The following is a 20,985-nucleotide window of genomic DNA, read 5'->3' as shown; positions in this document are numbered from 1 at the left end:
CACTTGAACCCATGAGGCGGAGGTGGCAGTGAGCCGAGATTGCACCACTGTACTCCAGCCTGGGCAATAAGAGCAAAACTCTGTTTCAAAAAAAAAAAAAAATTCAAGATGTAAATAAGTAAATAGTAAATATATTTACAAACTGTGATAAGTCTAAGAAAGAACTAAAAGGGAAATGATGAGAAAGAAACAAGCCATGTGTGTTGGGGGCTGACGGACAGACAGAGCATCAGGAAAATGGGATAAATATTTGGGAAAATCATTAGTAACCAATCCAATATAAGTTAAAACGAAAAAAATACGTGGCATGGCTGGATTAAAGCCTTGAATGCAACACTAATGCATTTGGATTTCATATGGTATATAGTGGGAAGCTATTGACGGCTTCTGAGAAGAATTATTATTACTAATTTGACTGTAACTATTCTTTATAGCAGTTTGTAGGATACACTGGGGATGAGCATGAAAAGACCAAAGCTTTTGGAAGAGCCAAGATTGGCAGAGGTGGGGAGAACACCTAATCTAGGACAATGCAAATAGTGATGGAGGGGAGAAGACAGCAATGAGAGGTATTATTATTATTTATTTATTTATTTAATTTATTTATTTATTTTTGAGATGGAGTCTTGCTCTGTCACCCAGGCTGGAGTGCAATGGTGCCATCTCAGCTCACTGCAACCTCTGCCTCCTGGGTTCAAGCAATTCTCCTGCCTCAGCCTCCCAAGTAGCTGGGATTACAAGCGCCCACCACCACGCTCAGCTAATTTTTGTCTTTTTAGTAAAGACAGGGTCCCACAATGTTGGCCAGGCTGGTCTTAAACTCCTAACCTCAGGTGACACACAGGCCTCAGCCTTCCAAATTGCTAGGATCACAGGTGTGAGCCACTGCACTAGGCTGAGAGGTATTATTGAGGCAGAATGACAGGCTTTGACGACTAACTGGATATGCAGATGAGAATGAGAAGGCATTTAAGGGGAAGGCTAAGATTTTTGGTCTCAGTAGCTCTCAGTAGATCAGGAGCTCAGACATCTCTTCACTTACTTCATGCCTGAACTCATGCAGCTGAAGATAGCTGGACCAAAATGTACAAGCTACACTCTTGCTCACTAAACCTCACATGGGTTCTTAAGCAGATGGTGAGAATGGAGAATGATGGTGTCTTAAGCAGAAATGGAGAAATTTAGGGAAAGAAATATCTGGCACATGGTGAACTCAAATACTTACTGGATGTATGGTATATGGAGTTTGAGGGTTAGGGGGATATCCGTCCTACACTATTATTTTAGTTGGGAATTTTATTTAGCTGTTAATAGGGACCTGATAATAGTCAAACACCTAAGGGTGTATTTTTCTCTCATTAAAAAAAAAAAAAATCAGCGATTGAGAGTTCAAAACGTGACTACCGGGGAACCAAATCCTTCTATCTTTTTGGTTTCCCATTCTTAATGCAAGGTGTCCATCTTCAGTTTTACCTTATGGGTCATTGTGGACTATGCCTAATTTTGAGTAAATGGACAAATGTAACAGTCAACTCTAGAAAATGGTTTGGTAGCCAAGGAACCAGGGGCTCAGACACCTCTTATATAAGAATCTGGGTCATGCCATCAGGTAAGCTACCTAGATAAGCAGAGGTGCTAGCCAAGAAAGAGGAGAATCTAGAATGGATAGTATATTGAGGTAGTACAAATGAGGAGTATCAATGGCAGCCTCTAGACCGGTCATAGAGGCAGGATTAGTCTCACTAACCTTCCTCATGTAATAAGACTTTCTAGGAAAAGAAACTTATCAGAATGCGGGAGGAGGTCTTCTTAGAAGGGGTAAGCTTAGTACACAAGCAAGCAGTGCAAATGGCGAACTGTAGCAGATTCTGTGGTGTGCCATCTATTACCTTCCCTTCAGGACTAAGGCACTCACTACCGCACCTACTAGGAGTGTTAATTTCTGTCATCTCACAGCCAAGTCCCTCTTGAGGAATTACCCTCACTTCTTGGGAGCCTCTGTGACCACGGGAATTCCATGTCTAAATGTCTACAAAGGGGCACAAATGCCAAGCCTCCTTGCTCCAATTTGGGACAAAGCAGATGGTTGTTCCAGCTCCACAGCTCCCTTTAGGATTGCCTGAGACCTGTTACAACTGCACTTCTCTTTAACCTCTCTTCTGCTCATTCCTCCTGCCCTCCATCCCTTATAGATGTTGCTTCTGAAAACACTCCTCAGTAAACTGCATACAAATCTCGATCTCACAGTATGTTGTCTGGAAACCCAATATAATCCAGCAAAATAAAAACCCTGGATAAATTCAACTCTTCACTTATTCCATGCCTGAATTCATGCAGCTGAAGATAGCTGGAGAAAAATACACAAGCATGTCAACTGTTCTCACATTATACTCATGCTCACTAAACTTCACAAGTGTTCACCCCAGAAATCATCCTTTTCTTCCCTAATCCATTTTTTCTTTCACTCTCCAGAACAAGTATTTCAAATTTTCTCTTTTAATTTCCAACACTTGTTCCTCACCGTCATTCTCAGTAGTCAATCTTGCCTTCTACTATGATGAGAAAAATGAAGCAATTAGAAGAGAACTTTCAAAAACCTCAACCTAAAATCTATACACCTGCCAGAATCAGAGTGAATATACTTCACTTCCCCTTCTATTACTATGGATGAACTGTCCATCCTCCCGCAGAGCAAATCCCTCCACCTATGCACTACATCTTCATTCTCTCTTTCCTACTTGAAAATATTGCTCCACGAAGTCTTCTGTCATTCTTGTTTTATCAGACTTTCCTTTTTTATTAGATTGAGTGCAACATCATAAAATACACTGGTATTTCTCTCATCTTAAAAACAATAACCTTTCTTTAATCCAGATTTCCTCTTCAACTAATGATGTATTATTACCGCTTTCTTATAGCACTCTTCAAAGCATTCTCTCCTAGATCTTCTAATATCTGTCTTCCCATTCTTTCTTCTTTTAAAAAATGTTTCATGAGATATAATTTTCATACCATAAAATTATATAAAATTCAAACTTTTAGCATGCACAGAGTTGTGTAAGCATTAGCACAATCTAAGTTTAGAATATTTGTATTACCCCCAAAAAGCCTGCCAATTAGCAGTAATTTCCTATTTATCTCCATCCTCTATCCCCCAGGCCCAGGAAATCAGAAATATACTTTCTATTTCTATAAATTTTTCCTATTCTGGTCTTTTCATATAAATGAAAAGCATACAATATGTGGTCATTTGTGACTGGCTTCTTTTACTTAGCATAGTGTTTTCAAGGCTCACCACTGTAGCGTGCATCAGTTTTCTTTCATTTAAATTCCCAAATAATATTTCATTATAAGAACATACCACATTTTATTTATGTATGCATCAGTTGATGGGCATTTAGACTGTCTTCCTTTGTTAGCTCTTATAAATAATGCTGCCCTGAACATTCATGTACAAGTTTTTGTATATGTATGCACATGGATGCATGTTTTTATTTCTCTTGAGTATATACTAGGAATGAAATTTTTGGGTCATATCTTAACTCTGTGTTTAACTTTTTCAGGAACTGTCAGACTATTTTCTAAGTTGTTGAACCATTTTACATTCCTTCAAGAAGTGCACGAGGGTCCCAATGTCTCCGTGTCCTTCTCAACTCATGTTATCACCTACAGTGTTTATCATAGCCATCCTGGGTGGGTATGAAGTGGTAGCTCATTGTGATTTTGATATTTCCTTTGTGTTCCATTATGTTGGACATTTATCTTTTCATGTGCTCCCATTCTTTCTTAAACACACTCCAATTAAGCTTTTTTTTCCATCACTACACTGAAATGATTCTTCACAAGGCTACCAACAGCCACCTTGTTACATTCTAAGACCATTTCTCAGTCCTTATTTTTCTTTACCTATCGGTAGTTTCCGACATGGGCAAAAATTCTCTCAATAAAACACTGTATTCTTGGCTTCCAGAACACCACATTGTCTTTGTTTTCCTCCTTCACTTCTGGTTGCACCTGTTTAGCTCCTTTTCCTGTTTGTTTGTTTGTTTGTTTTCTCATCTCTCTCACCTCCAAATGTTAGATTTCTCCAAGACTCAATTCTAGAACATATTCTTTCTTACTATCTACACTCATTCCCTATACAATCTCATCTAGGATCTACATAACTTCTCCTAGAATCATGACTTTAAGTGCCATCTAGATGGTTATGATGGCTCTCAATATTATATCCTCAACCTGGATCCCTCCACATATTCAAAACTAACTATTTAACATCATCACTTTGATGTCTAAGAGGCAAAATTAAACATGCCCCAAACTGAGCTCCTATTGTTTTTCCAAAACTAGTTCGTTTCCTTTCTCAATTTCTGGCAATTTAAAATTTGAAGCTAAGACAGAAGTGGAGCAAGATGGCAGAATAGAAGCTGGACTGATCATTCTTCGAACCGAGTACCAATTCAACAACTATCTACACACACAAAATAAAAACACCTTCATAAGACTCAGAAATTACCTGAGCACTCACAGTACCTGGTTTTAACTTCATATCACTGAAAGAGGCACTGAAAAGGTAGGAAAAACAGTCTTCGATAGCCGACCCACCCGTCCTCCATCTCCTGGTAGGGGTGGCATGGTGTGGACAGCATTTCTGTGCACTGGGGAGAGGCAGAACTCAGTGATTGTGAGGCATTGAACTCAGTGCTGCCTGTTATAGCAGAAAGATAAACAAAACTAAGCTCAGCTGATGCTTGACCAAAGAGGGATCATTTCCCCAAGAAAGAGGGGAATTACAGATTCCAGCTATTGCAACTTAAGAGTTCCTGCAAGCCTTGCCATCATGAGTTAAAGTTTTCTGGAGCCCTAAAAAACCTTGAAAGCCAGTCTAGGCCACAAGTATTGCAACTGCTAGGTGAGTCCTAGTGCTGAGCTGAGCTAAGAGGCAGAGGACCGCAGGGGCAGTGACCTACTGAGACACCAGCCAGGGCAACTAAGGAAGTGTTGGCATCACCCTTCCTCTAACCCTAGGCTGCACAGCTAGTAGCTCCAAAAGAAATTCCTTCCTTCTGCATGAGGAGAAAAGATGGAAGAGTGGGGAGGACTTTGTCTTCCATCTTGGATACCAACTGAGCTACAGGAGGATAGAGCATCAGTCAGAATTTTGAGGTCCCCATTCTAGTCCTTAGCTCCAAGACAACATCTCTAGACACACTCTGGCCCAGAAGGGAAACTGCTGCCTTGAAGAAAAGGATTCAGTCCTGGCAGCATTCATCACCTGCTAACTGAAGAGCCCTTGGGCCCTGAATAACCAGCAGCGATACCCAGGTACTACACTGAGAGCCTTGGGTGAGACTCAGTTTTGCTGGCTTCAGCTGAGACTCAGCACATCCCCAACTCTGGTGACTATGGGGTGAGACTTCTGCTTGAGAAAAGTGGAGGGAAGAGTAAAGAGGACTTTGCCTTGCACCTTATGTAGCAGCTTGGCCACAGCAGGTAGAGCACCAAGTGGGCTCTTGGGGTCCCTAGTTCCAAGCCTTGGTTTTTGGATGGCATTTCTGGACCTGGCCTGGGCCAGAGGGGAGCCCACTGCCCTGAAGGGTGAATCCCAGGCCAGGAAGCATTCACCACAAGCTGACTGAAGAGCCCTTGGGCCTTAAGGGAACCTCAGCAGTAGTCTGGCAGTACTCCCTATGGGCCTGTGGTGGTGGTGGCCATGGTGTGAGGCTGCTCTGCCTTTGGAAAGAAGAAGGAAGAGTGACAAGGACTGAGTCTTGTGGTTTGAATGCCAGCTTAGCCACAGTACAACAGAACACCAGGCAGACTGTTAAGATTTTTGACTCTAGTCCCTGGCCCCCAAGTGGCGTCTCAGGCCTGCCCAGGGCCTGGGGGACCTCACTGGCCTGAAAGGAAGAACACAGGCTTGGCTGGCTTTGCTACCTGCTAGTCACAGAGACCAGGGCATTGAGCAGACATAACCAGTAGCCAGGGAGTCGTTACAGCAGGCCTTGAGTGAGACCCAGTGATGTGCTGGCATTGGGTGACTCATCACAGTCCTAGTGGTGGTAACCACAGGGTGCTTGTGTCACTCTACCCCTAGCTCCATGTGGCTCAGAAAAGAGAGAGAGACTCCATTTGCTTGGGAGAGAGTAAGAGAAGAGAGCAAGGGTCTCTACCAGGTAATCTACAGAAATCACCTGGACCTCGTCCAAGACCATCAAGGCAGTACCTCTACGAGTCTATAAAAGCCACAATGTTAGTGAGCTTTGGGTGTTCCCTAAAGCACATACAGCTTAGATCATGATACCCTACTCCATTTGAGTATCTGGAAAGCCTTCCCAAGAAGGACGGGTACAAACAAACTCAGACTGCCAAGACTACACTAAACATGTAACTCTTCAATGACCAGATACAGATGAACAACTACAGGTGCTAAGATGATCCAGAAAAACGTGACCTCGTCAAATGAACTAAACAAGGTACCAGGGACCAATCCTGGAGAAACAAAGATATATGACTTTTCAGACAGAGAATTCAAAAGAGCTGTCTTGAGGAAACTCAAATAAATACAAGATAATACAGAGAAAAATTTCAGAATTCTGTCAGATAAATGTAATAAAGATATTGAAATAATTTTAAAGGACTGAGCAGAAATTCTGGACCTGAAAAATTCAACTGGCTTACTGAAGAATACATCAGAGTCTTTGAATAGCAGAACTGATCAAGGAGAAGAAAAAACTAGTGAGCTTGGAACAGGCTACTTGAAAATAGGCAGACAGAGAAGACAAAAGAAAAAAAGAATAAAAAACAATGAAGCATGCCTCCAGGATCTAGAAAACAACCTCATCAGGGCAAATATAAGAGATATTGACCTTACAGGGAAGGCAGAGAAAGAGATAGGGGTAGAAAGTTTATTCAAAGGGATAATACCAAGGAACTTCCCAAACTTAGAGAAAGATAACAGCATTCAAGTACAAGAAGGTTATAGAAAACCAAGTAGACTTAACACAAAGACTACCTGAAAGCATTTAATAATCAAACTCCGTTGTGGGGTGGGGGGAGGGTGGAGGGACAGCATTAGGAGATATACCTAATGCTAAATGACGAGTTAATGGGTGCAGCAAAACAACACGGCACATAGATACATATGTAACAAACCTGCACATTGTGCACATGTACCCTAAAACCTAAAGTATAATAATAAAATAAAATAAAATAAAAAATAATTAAAAAAAAAGAAACTATCCTAAGAGCAGCAAGAGAAAAACAAACAACATACAATGGAGCTCTAATGCATGTGGCAGCAGACTTTTCAGTGGAAACTTTATAGGCCAGGAGGGAGTGCATGACATTTTTAAAGTGCTGAAGTGCTGAAAGGGAAAAAAAAAAATTAAAAAGAAGAAAAAAAAATCACTTTTACCCTAGAATAGTATATCTGGAAAAAAAAAAAAAATCCTTCAAACATGAAGGATAAAGACTTCCAGACAAACAAAACGTGATGAATCAACATCAGATCTGCCCTACAAGAAATACTAAATAAATCAGAAAGAAAAAGACATTAATGAGCAATAAGACATCATCTGAAAGCATAAAACTCACTGGTAACAGTAAGTATACAAAAAAACACAGGATATTATAACACTGTAACTGTGGTATGTAAACTATTCTTAAGTAGAAAGGCTAATCAATAAATCAATCAAAAATAATAATTACAGATCATCATGGCAGACAGTAGACAGGACTAGATTGCAGCCCTGATTTGGACAGACAGAGCAGAGTGCAGAGACTCACATGATGAATTTTAGCTCCAGAACAACTGCAAGAACAAACCAGGAATCCCGAGGGGACCCACAGACTCTCTGAAGCAAGCAGACTGCTCCTGCAGGACCCGGGAGACACCCCAAATACTGCGAGTGCCCAAACTGTGGAACTAGGAAGGGAGACCCTCTACTCCTGAACACACACCACCACTGGGGAAAATGAAGGTCTGCAGGAGAAGTTTCTGACCTTACCTGGGGCTGACTCAATTTAGACAGCCAAGCAAAATATAGGGGTAGAGGAAGCAGCAAGAAAGGCCCTGGGAGCTCGCTGGGTCCCCAAGCAGGCCATTCCTGTCTGGCACCACAGTGGCCAGAGGCATGGGGGAAAACGCCACAGGAGGAACACAATCTCCATCAAAATACCACCATCATTCTTCACAGAATTAGAAAAAAATATTATAAAATTCATATGGAACCAAAAAAGAGCCCACATAGCCAAAGCAAGACAAAGCATAAAGAACAAATCTGGAGGCATCACACTACCTGACCTCAAACTATATTATAAAGCCATAGTCACCAAAACAGCATGGTACTGGTATAAAAATAGGCACGTAGAATGGAACAGAATAGATAACCTGGAAATAAACTCAAATACTTACAGCCAACTGATCTTTGACAAAGCAAACAAAAACATAAAGTGGGGAAAGGACACCCTTTTCAACAAATAGTGCTGGGATAATTGGGTAGCCACATGTAGGAGAATGAAACTGTATTCTCACATCTCACCTTATGCAAAAATCAACTCAAGATGGATTACGGACTTAAATCTAAGACTTGAAACTATAAAAATTCTAGAAGATAACATTGGAAAAACCCTTCTAGACATTGGCTTAGGCAAGGATTTCATGACCAAGAACCCAAAAGCAAATGCAATGAAAACAAAGATAAATAATTGGGACTTAAACTAAAGAGCTTTTGCACAGCAAAAGGAACAGTCAGCAGAGTAAACAGACAACCCACAGAGTGGGAGAAAATGTTCACAATCTATACATCTGACAAAGGACTAATATCCAGAATCTACAATGAAGTCAAACAAATCAGTAAAAAAAAAAAAAAAAAAAAAAAAAACATCAAAAAGTGGGCTAAGGACATGAATGTCTAGACAATTATCAAAAGAAAATATACAAATGGTCAACGAACATATGAAAAATGATCAGCATCACTAATGATCAGGGAAATGCAAATCAAAACCACAGTGATACCACCTTACTCTTGCAACAATGGCCATAATCAAAAAATCAAAAAACATTGGATGTTGACATGGATGCAGTGATCAGGCAACACTTCTACATTGCTGGTGGGAATGTAAACTAGTACAGCCACTATGGAAAACAGTGTGGCGACTCCTCAAAGAACTAAAAGTAGAACTACCATTTGATCCAGCAATCCCACTACTGGGTATCTACCTACAGGAAAAGAAGTCATTATTCAAAAAAGAACTTGTACACACATGTTTATAGCAGCACAATTCATAATTGCAAAATCATGGAACCAACCCAAATGCCCATAAATCAACGAGTAAAGAAACTGTAGTATATACATACATACAACATAACACTACTCAGCCATAAAAAGGAATGAATTAATGGCATTTGCAGTTACCTGGGTGAGATTGGAGACTATTATTCTAAGTGAAATAACTCAGGAATGGGAAACCAAACATCGAATGTTCTCACTGATATGTGGGAGCTAAGCTACGAGGACACAAAGACATAAGAATGACACAATGGACTTTGGGACTTGAGGGAAAGTGTGGGGAAAAGATGAGGAATAAAAGACTACAAATAGGGTGCAGTGTTTACTGCTCAGGTGATGGGTGCACCACAGTCTCACAAATCACCACTAAAGAACTTACTCATGTAACCAAACACCACCTGTAGCCCAATAACCTATGGAAAATATAAATAAAATAAATAAATAAAATAAAAAATAAAAATATATAAAAGTAACATCAAAGATGATTAAATAATAATAACTACAACAACTTTACAAGGCATAGACAGTACAATAAGGTATAAATAGAAACGACAAAAAATTAAAAAGTTAGGGGAACAAAGTTAAGGCATAGAGTTTTTATTAACTTTCTTTTTGCTTATTTGTTTATGGAGAAAGTGTTAAGTTGTTATCAGCTTAAAATAACGAGCCATAAAATAGTATTTGCAAGCCTCATGGTAATCTCAAACCAAAATCATATAACACATACACAAAAAATTAAAAAGCAAGAAACTAAATCATATCACCAGAGAAAATCACCTTCAGTAAAAGAAAGAAACAAAAGAAGGAAGAGAAATCTACAAAACAACCAGAAAACAAATAACAAAATGGAAAAAGTAAGTTTTTACTTATGAATAATAATATTGAATGTAAACGGACCAAACTTTCCAATCAAGACATAGAATAGCTGAATGGATTTAAAAAACAATGATCTGTTGCCTACAAGAAATACACTTCACCTATAAAAACAGTCATATACAAAAAATAAATTAATAAAGAAAAGGACTCTTCATGCCAATGGAAACCAATAAAGAGGAAGAGTAGTAACACTTACCTCAACAAAATAGATTTTAAGACAAAAACTATAAAACACAAAGAAGGTCACTGTATAATGATAAAGGGGCCAATTCAGCAAGAGTTTATAGCAATTATAAATATATGTGCACCCAACACTGGAGCACCCAGATATATAAAACAAATATCATTAGACTTAAAGAAAAACAGACTGCAATACAATAATAGCTAGAGACTTCAACACTCCACTTTCAGCATTGGACAGATCTTCCAGACAGAAAAATCAACAAAGAAACACTGGATTTAATCTGCACTATAGATCAAATAGATCTATTAATAATATATATTTACAGAAAATTTCATCCAATGGCTACAGAATACACATTCTTCTGCTCAGCACATGAATCATTCTCAAGAATAGATTATATGTGAGGTCATGAAACAAGTCTTAAAACATTCAAAAAATGGAAATAATATCAAACATCTTCTCTGACCTCAATGGAGTAAAACTAGAAATCGGTAACAGGAAGAATTTTGGAAACTAAACAAATACATGGAAATTAAATAATATGCTCCTGAATGAAAAGTGGGTCAATGAAGAAATTAAAAAGGAAATTGAAAAATATTTTGAAACAGATGATAAATGAAACAAAACATACTAAAACCTATGGGATACAGCAAAAATGGTCCTAAGAGACAAGTTTATAGCTATAAGTGCCTACATCAAAAAAGAAGCAAAATTAATGATACATCTTAAATAACTAAAAAAAAATCAAACCAAACCCAAAATTAGTAGAAGAAAATCAAAAAACAAAGATCAGAGCAGAAACAAATACAATTGAAATAAAGAAAACAATACAAAAGATTAGTGAAGCAAAAAGTTGTTTTTTGAAAAGTTATACAAAATTGACCAACAGCCAGACTAAGAAAAAAATAGAGAAAACCCAAATAAATAAAATTAGAAATAAAAAAGAGACATTACAACTGATACCACAGAAATTCAAAGAATCATTAGTGGCTGCTATGAGCAACTATAAGCAAATAAATTGGAAAATCCGGAAGAAAGGGATGAATTCCTACACATATACAATCTACCAGGATTAACTATAAAAAAATCCAAAACCTGAACAGACCAATAACAAGTAATGAGGTCAAAGGTGTAACAAAAAGTCTCCCAGTAAAGAAAAGCCTGGGACCCAATGGCTTCACTAACAAACATTTAAAGAAGAACTAATACCAATTCTACTCAAACTGTTCTGTAAAAAAGAGGAGGGAGTACTTCCAAACTCATTCTATGAGGCCAGTATTACCCTGATACCAAAACCAGGCAAAGACACATCAAATAAGGAAAACTACAGGCCAATACTTCTGATAAATATTGATGCAAAAATCCTCAACAAAATACTAGCAAATTGAATTCAATAACACATTACAAAGACCATTCATCATGACCAAGTGAGATGTATACCGGGAATGCAAGGATGACTCAACATATGCAAGTAAATCAATTTGATACATCATATTAACAGAATGAAGAATAAAAATCATGAGATCATTTCAATTGGTGCTGAAAAAACATTTGATGAAATTCAACATCCCTTCATGATAAAAGCCCTCAAAAAACTGGGTATAGAAGGAACACACTTCAACAAAACAAAAGCCATATGAGACAGACCCACAGCTAGTATCATATTGAATGGGGAAAAACTGAAAGCCTTTCCTCTAAGCTCAGAAACATGACAAGGATGCCCACTTTCACCACTGTTTATTCAACATAGTACTGGAAGGCCTAGCTAGAGCAACTGAACAAGAGAAAGAATGAAAAGGCATCCAAATTGGAAAGGAAGAAATTAAATTATTCTTGTTTGTGGATGACATGATCTTACATTTGGAAAAACCTAAAGACTCCACCAAAAAACTATTTGAACTAATAAAAAAATAGTAAAGTTGCAGGATACCAAGTCAACATACAAAAATTAATAGCATTTGTATACCCAAACAGTGAACAATCTGAACAACAAATTTTAAAAGTACTCCCATTCATAGTAGCCACAAGTAAAATTAAATACCTATGAATTAACTTAACCAAACAAGTGAAAAATCTCTACAATCAAAACTATTAAACACTGATAAAAGAAATGGAAGAGGGCACCAAAACATGGAAAGATATTCTATGTTCATGGATTGGAAGAAACAATATTGTTAAAATACTCATACTGCCCAAGGCAATCTACAGATTCAATACAATCCCTATCAAAATACCAATGACACTCTTCACAGAAATAGAAAAAAAAATCCTAAAATTTCTATGGAACTACAAAAGACCCAGAATAGCCAAAGATATCCTAAGCAAAAAAAAAAAAAAAAAAAAAAAAAAAAAAAAAAAAAAGGAGGAATCACATTACATGAGTTCAAATTATACTACAGAGCTATAGTAATTAAAACAGCATGATACTGGCATAAAAACAAACACATAGACCAATGAAACAGAATAGAGGACCCAGAAATAAATCCCCTCATTTACAACAAAGGTGCCAAGAACATACACTGAAGGAAAGATAGTCTCTTCAAAAAATGCTGGGAAAGCTGGATATCTACATGCAGAAGAATGAAACTAGATCCCTATCTCTCACCATATACAAAATTCAAATCAAAATGGATTTAAGACCTAAATCTAAGCCGGGCGTGGTGGCTCACGCTTGTAATCCCAGCACTTTGGGAGGCCGAGGCGGGCGGATCACGAGGTCAGGAGATCGAGACCACGGTGAAACCCCGTCTCTACTAAAAATACAAAAAAATTAGCCGGGCATGGTGGCGGGCGCCTGTAGTCCCAGCTACTTGGAGAGGCTGAGGCAGGAGAATGGCGTGAACCCGGGAGGCGGAGCTTGCAGTGAGCCGAGATTGCACCATCGCACTCCAGCCTGGGCGACAGAGCGAGACTCCGTCTCAAAAAAAAAAAAAAAAAAAAAAAAAGACCTAAATCTAAGACCTTAAACTATGAAACTACTGAAAGAAAATACTGAGGAAACTCTCCAGGACATTGGACTGAGCAAAGATTTCTTGAATAACACACACAAGCATAGGCAACCAAACCAAAAATGGACAAATGGAATCAAGTTAAAAACCTTCTTCACAGCGAAGGAAGCAATCAGCAAAGTGAAGAGACAACCCCAGAATGGGAGAAAATAGTTGCAAACTACCCATCTGACAAGAGATTAATAACCAGAATACATAAGGAGCTCAAACAACTCTATTTTTAAAAATCCAATAATCCAATTTTTAAATGGGCAAGAGATTTATTTATTTATTTATTTATTTTTGTGACAAGGTCTCCCTCTGACACCCAGGCCGGAGTGCAATGGTGCAATCATGACTCAGTGCAACCTTGACCTCCTGGGCTCAACTGATTCTCCCACATCAGCCTCTCCAGTAGCTGGAACTTCAGGAGCTACACACTCAGCTAATGTTTGTATGTTTGGGAGAGATGAGTTTCTGCCATGTTACCCAGGCTGATCTCAAACTACTGGGCTCAAGTGATCCACCTGCCTCGGCCCCACAAAATGCTGGGATTATAAGCATGAGCCACCATGCCCAGCCTGGGCAAGAGGTTTGAAAAAACATTTCTCCAAAGAAGACATACAAATGACAAACAGGCACATGAAAAGGTGCTCCACATCACTGATCACCAGAGAAATGTAAATCAAAACTACAGTGAGATATCATCTCATCCCAGTTAAAATGGCTTTTATACAAAAGACAGGTAATAACAAATGCTGGCAAGGATGTAGAGAGAAGGGAAACTGTGTACACTGTTGTTGGGAAAGTAAACTACTATAACCATATGGAGCTTCCTCAAACACCTAAAAAACTAAAAATAGAGCTACCATATTATCCAGCAATTCCACTGCTGGGTATATACCCAAAAGAAAGGAAATCAGTATATCAAAGAGATCTCTGCACTCCTATGTCTATTGCAGCACTGTTCCCAATAGCCAAGATTTGGAAGCAACTTAAGTGTTCATCAACAGATGAGTGGATTTTTAAAAAACATGAAAACATGGTACTTACACACAATGGAGTAGTATCTCAGCCATGAAAAGAATGAGATTCTGTCATTTGCCACAACACAGATGGAAATGAAGGTAATTATGTTAAGTGATATAAACCAGGCACAGAAAGACAAATATGGCATGTTCTCACTTATTTCTGGTATCTAAAAATCAAAACAATTAAACTCATGGAGATAGAGAGTAGAAGGATGGTCACCAGAGGCTGGGAAGGGTAGTAGGGGCTGGTGGGGTGGGGGTAGTGGAGATGATTAATGGGTACAAAAAAACATAGAAAGTGGTCGGGTGCAGGGGCTCACACCTGTAATTCCAGAACTTTGGGAGGCCGAGGCAGGTGGATCCCCTGAGATCAGGGGTTTGAGACCAGCCTGGCCAATATGGCAAAACCGCATCTCCACTAAAAATACAAAAGTTAGCCAGACATGGTGGTGGGTGCCTGTAATCCCAGCTACTCAGGAGGCTGAGGCAGGAGAATTACTCAAACCTGGGAGGCGGAAGTTGCAGTAAGCTGAAATCATGCCACTGCACTCCAGCCTGGGCAACAGAGCAAGACTCCATCTCAAAAAAAAAAAAAAATAGAAAGAATGAATAAGACCAAGTATTTTCTAGCACAACAGGGTGACTATAGTCAAAATAACTAAAAGAGCACGATTGAATTGTTTCTAACACAAAGAATAAATGCTTGAGGGGATGGACACCCCATTTTCCATTATGGGATTATTATACCTGTATATAATGGATGCTTGTATCAAAAAAACTCCTGCACCCCATAAATACATACACCTACCATGAACCCACAAAAATTTAAAATTTAAAAGACCTTTGAGCTATTCTTGACTCTTCTTCCTCTCATACCTGATGTTCAAAATATTATTAATTTATGTCAGTCACCTTCAAAATACATCTAGAGTTTGAACCGTTCTCACCATCCCCACATCTCTAGTTCGAGTTAACATAATTTCTGAACTGGATTGTAAAACTAGCCTCCTAAATGATCCTCCTGTTTCTGCCTTTGACTCCCTGCAGTCATTTCTCAACATAACCACCAGAGTGACTCTATTAAAATCTTAGTCAGAATGTATCTCTCGGCCTGGTGCAGTGGCTCACAGCTGTAATCCCAGCACTTTGGGAGGCCGAGGGGGGTGGATCACCTGAGGTCAGGAGTTCGAGACCAGCCTGACCAACATGGTGAAACCCCATCTCTACTAAAAATACAAAAAATTAGCCGGGAGTGTGGAGGAGACTTGTAATTCCAGCTACTCGGAAGGCTGAAGGAGGAGAATCACTTGAACCAGGGAGGCGGAGGTTGCAGTGAGCTGAGATTGCACCACTGCACTCCAGCCTGGGCAACAAGAGCAAAACTCTGTCTCCGAAAAAAAAAAAAAAAGAATGCATTTCTCCTCTGCTCAGTACCTTGTAATGGCTCTTCAATCTGCTCTACGGAAAAGCCAGAGTCCTTACTGTGACCTACAAGGCCCCAGGTTCTCCCCTCTGTTTGCCTTTCTTATCTCACTTCCTCCTAGTCCCCACCCCTCGGTCTTTCCATTTCTGTCATCCTGACCTCTTTGCTGTCTCCCAAAGACCCCACATCTGCACCTGGCTCAGGCCTCTGCACTTGCTGTTTCCTCTGCTCAAAGCATCCTTATCCCTGATGGCCATATGATTAGTTCCCTTACTTTCTAAATATCTTTATTCTGAAATCACCTTTTTAGGGAGGCTTTCCAGGTCATTCTACCGAAAATATTAGTTCCCCTCCCAGCACTTCATAGCTCTCATGCCTGCTTGATTCTTTCTCATTACCACCTACATGTAACATTCTGTATATTTTAATCATCAATCTTATTTATTTTCTGTGTCTCTAACTAGAATGTGAACTCCCTAAGTGTGGTCTTTTGTCTGTTTGTTCATTGATACATTCCAAACAACTAGAAAAGCATGTAATGCATAGTAGGTGTCCAATAAATACATACTTGGAGAATGAATTCCTCTACAATCTTCTCTCCCTAGAATGCTATTCCTCCTGCTCTCCATCTGCAAAATATGTTCACCCATTCAGATGCAAATAAATATTACTTTCTCTCTGTAGCTTCTTGTTTTTCTTTGCTTTCTCTGCTTTCTCTTCTTTCTCTCTGTATTTACATCTTCTATAGAGTTTATTGCTTCCCACTCTATGCTCCAAGATCACATTACATTTAACCTCTGCTATTGCTTATAATATTGCTTTCTGACTTACAGTATCAACTTTTCCCATTAGATAATGAGTTATTGCAATGCAAAATCATCATATTATTATTTTTTATCATCCCCGGTGCCTGGCCCATCATAAAACTCAATAAAAGCGTTGAATGAATCACCAAACACATTCTCTCTTCTTTCAGCTCCCTCCTCCCCCTTTTCATCACCCCTTACCACTATCCAAAAATGACAGCTAACTCTTCCACTCCAAAATTATCCATGAGCCTCCTGCTGACCAGACTTTATTGGCAGTGTCTGTTTCCTGGTCCCAGATTCTGCCTCCATACCCCCCTCCTCCTGGTCAGACAGTTATTCCCTCAGGCATTTGCTAAGAAAGATAACATAACCAATTAATTGTGCCAAGATTCCAGTCAAAGTTAATGGATTGATGATTGAATATTAAATTTTAAGTTACTACATATTTTTTAATCCAGGCAACTAAGTAACATCATGCTGTGGGAAGAAAATTTAAGGGTAAGAAACCCAAGCAGAAAGTACTGTTTAGTGGTTGCCTGATTGCTATGATATAGAAGATTTTGACCTCAGGGTGAATTAATTTATCAGATTGCTTCCTGAGAATAGAAAGAGGATTTCTTAAGAAGAGAATTAAGGAGAAGGGCATGTATATACCGGACGCCTGAGAAGAGGTAGCTCCACTAAAGGAATGAAATGGGCATCAGGGCGACACCATCACCAAAGACAGTTTTGGGGAAAGCCTTGGTTCCCTTCCAGCCACTCCATATTGCCCTTCACAAGGATCAGTTCTGGGTAAAAGCATGATCCACAATCGAGGTAATCCAATACAGAAAAGGCTGAGTGAATAGAAGAGGCCACACAGTATGAATCATGTGAAAATGCTCTGGAGACTAGAATACACCATTCTTCAACATTCACTGAGCCCAGAGAAGTAAAAGCAAGTCCAAGCATATGTTGCATATTGAACACTACCTCTGTGAAAGAATTAAGCACCAGGGCTACAAAGTAGTAAAACAAATTTCTAATCTGAAAGGAACTTAAAATCTAATATGGGAAAAGTCAATCCCAACAAGTAGGACAAGTACTAGATAACAGAATTATGAACACATCATAGTATAGAGGCAGCATTCAGCTCTGGTTAGGTAGCGCTGACTAAATGAGACGGTGTCATGCAGTAACATTTGAGGTAGGTCTTAAAGGATGAGCAGTTTTCTGGACAAATGAGAATTGGTAGAAAGAAGGGCATATAAAAAGGATAGGCTCACGAAGCAGCCTGGGTTGGGGAAAACTATTAGTAATGGGATATGGCTGAATCATAGGATTGGAGAGGATGTGTAATGATAGATGAGATTCACAGATAGTAAGAGATCAGGTTATGAAGGATCTTGAAGGCCATGCTAGAGAGTTTAGATTTTGTCTTTTTAGACAATGATAAGCCATTTAAGAACTTTAAGCAAGGGACTAACATGTTCAGAATTTTATTTTTGAAAGATGATTCTAGTTGTAATACAGAGAATGGATTGGAAGGTGAGGAAGATTGAACTCAGAAGGACCAATTTGTTGACAAGTGTGTTATGCAAATGAAGGTGAATGAGAGTCTAAGTTAGGCAACAATAGTAAAGATGGATAGAAATAAATAGATACAAGATGCATATAGGAAATCGAAAAAGGCTTCATGACCAATTGGCTGTGATGGGGAGGGGTCATGGATGGCAAAGTCAACTGTTTTGATGCTCTAGTGGATTTGCTGATATGGATAATACAGAACTCTTTTTACTGACCAAGTTTTTGTGGGACTGTTATTAATCTGCGCTGGGTCATATTGAGTTGATGTTGCATGAGACCAAGGGAGAAGTTTGAAGGCAAATGGAATATGGACAGTCAAGGAAGGAGACAGATCCATCTGAAAGGTGTGAACTTTAGAACCACATCAACATATAAAGTTATGTGGAAACCACGAGTAGAGATAAACTGTCCTAAGAGAGTATGTTAAGAGACAACCAGATATGCTATGCCCAAATGTGAAGACTGGTTGAAAAAGGAAACCTATGCAAGAGACCAAGAGTATCTGGAGACAGAAGAGGACAATAGAGTGACCATAAAGATAAAGGAAGAGAGTTTCAATGAAGGAATGTCAAACATATAAAGAGACTGAGAATGAGATTTTCAAAGCCTGAACACGTTCATTGAATTTAACAACATAGAGATCACTGTGACCTTCCTAAGAATACATTTAATGAAGTGATAGGGCTAAGTGAGTCAAGGCACCCAAGGAGGAAAATTTAAGGTGGCACTCACTCTCAAAGTTGTGCAAACGTGGGGTCAGCACCTGAGAGTGAGGGCAGCCTTAAATCTGGCACCCGAGGTGCCTCACTGGCCTCACCCAAGTCCCATGCAGGCTAAGCAGTAAATGAGAGGAGAAGAAATAAAGTTAACAAATGTACTCTGACTGCACTGACTCAGGCCTTACACTCCTTTGTCCTGTAAATCACCCTGAAGAAGTAGGCTTAAGCCACCATATTTTGTCCTTTTTTTAAAAATTATTATACTTTAAGTTCTAGGGTACATGTGCACAACATGCAGGTTTGTTAGATAGGTATACATGTGGCATGTTGGTTTGCTGCACCCATCAACTTATCATTTACATTAGGTATTTCTCCTAATGCTATCCCTCCCCCAGCCCCCCACCCCCTAACAGGCCCTGGTGTATTATGTTTCCCGCCCTGTGTCCATGTGTTCTCAACTCCCACCTACGAGTGAGAACATGTGGTGTTTGGTTTTCTGTCCTTGTGATAGTTTGCTGAGAAAGATGGTTTCCAGCTTCATTGATGTCCCTGCAGAGGACACAAACTCATCCTTTTTTACGGCTGCATAGTATTGCATGGTGTCTATGTGCCACATTTTCCTAATCCAGTCTATCACTGATGGACATTTGGGTTGCTTCCAAGCCTTTGCTATTGTGAATAGTGCCACAGTAAACATATGTGTGGATGTGTCTTCGTAGTAGCATGATTTATAATCCTTTGGGTATATACCCAGTAATGGGATCGCTGGGTCAAATGGTATTTCTAGTTCTAGATCCTTGAGGAATTGCCACACTGTCTTCCACAATGGCTGAACTAATTTACACTCCAACCAACAATGTAAAAGTGTTCCTATTTCTCCATATCCTCTACAGCATCTGTTGCTTCCTGACTTTTTAATGATTGCCATTCTAACTGGCATGAGATGGTATCTCATTGTGGTTTTGATTTGCATTTCTCTGATGACCAGTGATGATGAGCATGTTTTCATATGTCTGTTGGCTGCATAAATGTCTTCTTTTGAGACATGTCTGTTCATATTCTTTGCCCACTTTTTGATGGGGTTATTTTTTCTTGTAAATTTGTTTGAGTTCTTTGTGGATTCTGGATATTAGCCCTTTGTCAGATGGGTAGATTGCAAAGATTTTCTCCCATTCTGTAGGTTGCCTGTTCACTCTGATGGTAGTTTCTTTTGCTCTGCAGAAGCTCTTTACTTTAGTTAGATCCCATTTGTCTATTTTGGCTTTTGTTGCCATTGCTTTTGGTGTTTTAGTCATGAAGTCTTTGCCCAGGCCTATGTCCTGAATGGTACTGCCTAGCTTTTCTTCCAGGGTTTTTATGGTGTTAGGTCTTACATTTAAGTCTTTAATCCATCTTGAGTTAATTTTTGTATAGAGTGTAAGGAAGGGATCCAGTTTCAGCTTTCTACATATGGCTACCCAGTTTTCCCAGCACCATTTATTAAATGGGGAACTCTTTCCCCATTGCTTGTTTTTGTCAGGTTTGTCAAAGATCAGATGGTTGTAGATGTGTGGTGTTATTTCTGAGTCCTTTGTTCTGTTCCATTGGTCTATATATCTGTTTTGGTACCAGTGCCGTGCTATTTTGGTTACTGTAGCCTTGTAGTATAGTTTGAAGTCAGGTGGCATGATGCCTCCAGCTTTGTTCTTTTTGCTTAGGATTGTCTTGGCTATGAGGGCTCTTTTTTGTTTCCATATGAAGTTTAAGCCACCATATTTTGTCTTATATGTACAGTAACTCAGGCCTCATTTGACTGACCCAGGTATGGACATGTGACCCAAGGACAGCTCATTTTAAACTCTCAGTATGCAGGCAATCCTATTTTCTCTGCTGAGATTTTAAGCAAGAGAATGCCATAAGAATTTATTACTTGGCAATAGAAAAAAAACTGAAGAAAGCTTATCTTTTAGAGGCTAGAATAGCCATAATTGGCCACACATGTGCCAAAGTTATGAGAAGACTGAGCTCTGAAATAGCGAATCCTTTGGTAGAAAGAAAATGGAATCCAGGCTGGGTGCAGTAGCTCACTCCTATAATCCCAGCACTTTGGGAGGCTGAAGC

The sequence above is a fragment of the Nomascus leucogenys genome, chromosome 15, assembly GCF_006542625.1.
Source record: "Nomascus leucogenys isolate Asia chromosome 15, Asia_NLE_v1, whole genome shotgun sequence".
NCBI classification, from domain to species: domain Eukaryota; kingdom Metazoa; phylum Chordata; class Mammalia; order Primates; family Hylobatidae; genus Nomascus; species Nomascus leucogenys.
The sequence above is the reverse complement of the archived record's forward strand: the minus strand, read 5'-3'. Positions refer to the sequence as shown.